Source organism: Galeopterus variegatus, unplaced genomic scaffold, assembly GCF_000696425.1.
Source record: "Galeopterus variegatus unplaced genomic scaffold, G_variegatus-3.0.2 Scaffold6725, whole genome shotgun sequence".
NCBI classification, from domain to species: Eukaryota; Metazoa; Chordata; class Mammalia; order Dermoptera; family Cynocephalidae; genus Galeopterus; species Galeopterus variegatus.
The window spans coordinates 109,863-111,818 of record NW_007732836.1 but is presented as its reverse complement, the minus strand read 5'-3'; positions in this window follow the sequence as shown (position 1 = coordinate 111,818).

The window sequence follows — 1,956 nt, the reverse complement described above, 5'->3', positions numbered from 1 at the left end:
TAAGAATAAACTTTTGTAAAAAAGAAAGAAAGCAGTCAAAAAAGAAAGAAAGAAAGAAAAAGAATAGAGTTTTTCCTCAGCTCTCACATCACAATCAACACAGAAGACTTTTACACTGCAAAAGCAGTAACCAAATGTGAGGGGGTTTCTCCCCAACAGCAAGCAAATGATTCTGCAGCAGATACCAGCTGGGTGTCCTCTAATTCAATTCAATTCTGACACTATCTACCTGGAGTTAGCATCAGATCCCACAGGTTGAGAACCCAGTACCCAAGACTGAGCCCCAATTCCTTTGCTGATCACAAGTCCCAGGTTATTTTCCTGTGCTTCTATCAACCTGCTATCAATCTGGTTTCCCACAGCCCCCAACTCAGGTTCAATTAATTTGCTAAAGCAGCTCACAAAACTCAGGGAAACACTTAACTTTTACTGGTCCATTATAAAAGATATTACAAAGGGTAGAGATGAAGAGATGCATAGAGTGAGGTATGGAGGAAAGAGCATAGAACTTTCAAGCCCTCACCTGGTGCTCCATCCTCTAGGAACTTCCATGTGTTCAACTATCCAAAAGTTCTCTGAACCCAGTACTTTTGAGTTTTTATGGAGGCTTCATTACATAGGCATGTGTTAGGAAAATAGAATAATTTAATCAGACCCCCTCACTTGCCCGTCCAGTTGGGGGTGTTGTGGTGCATTCTTTGTAAGCAAATTGTGTGTGGGGGGTGTGGAGTTAGTGTGCATGCACGCCAATGTATCTTTTTAGTTTTGTTGCTATTCTTGTGTTCTTCAGAGAGCAGAGCGGGGAGGGGGTGATTTTTATTTTGAACCACAGGATAATTTATCTGCGTTCTATGTCATTTATATAAAAATAATATCCATTTTATATATATATATATATAATTACTTATATACATAATAGAAATATATGATCCTCAGACCAGTCTGTTAAACCAAAATTGCCTTTCTAATAATCTTCTAAGCATCCTAGTGATGCCTTATCCATACAAAATAGCTATCAGTTGGACATTCCTAAGGGAAAAGAATGGGGGAGAGGGACTTTCTGCTGATGTGAAATAGAGCTCGCAGGCTGCAGCTGAAGAAGATAGATTCTCTACATTTCAATAATTTTTCACACCTTTGTGTGAATTCAGTTGTGTAAGGAGGATAATGATATTTACCTTGTAGAATGGTTAATGGAAAATCAATTTCCATTTCTATCCATAAATGCCTCATTCTTTTTGTTATTTTGAAATTTTACTTTTATCTTTACTTAAAAATATAAAGATCAGATAAGTCTTTCCTTGTAGAGAACTATTTAATGCATAAATATTTAATTACAGTTATAGTGAAATATTTAATATTCAATGCTGCTGGTAACAATTTGATTGACTGTTAATGAGGCCTGACATGATACATGCTATAAAAATATGTACACTTCAGAGTAAACTCAGACTAGGTACAGTACTTGAAAACATTAAAAATTTCAAGACCATCAGTAAAAGTGCTTACTTTATCATGACAAATATATATGTCATATCATGTCATAACCTTAAAGGGTGGAAGGCTACAAAGAAATATATCATTTATATCCCCTTTCTATTAGACTTGACATTTGGGAAGTGGCAAATATATCTTTCATGTAAAAACTATGGTGACAAAGATTTTCCATCATAAAACAAGTGTGAAGTTGACATTGTTATTTCCTATGAGAGGACCAAAGTCATCTATTCGTCGGCATCTGGACCTAGTAAATGTTAAGGTAGAACCACTGTTGGGAAAATAGAATAGTTTGGTCAGGGCCCTCGACTCGGGTCCAGTTGGGTGTGGTTCAGCATTCTATGCAAGCAAAAAGTGTGTGGGGGGTGTGGAGTTAGTGCACATGCACGCCAATGTATCTTTTTAGTTTTGTTGCTATTCTTGTGTTCTTCAGAGAGCAGAGCGGGGAGGGGGTGGGGG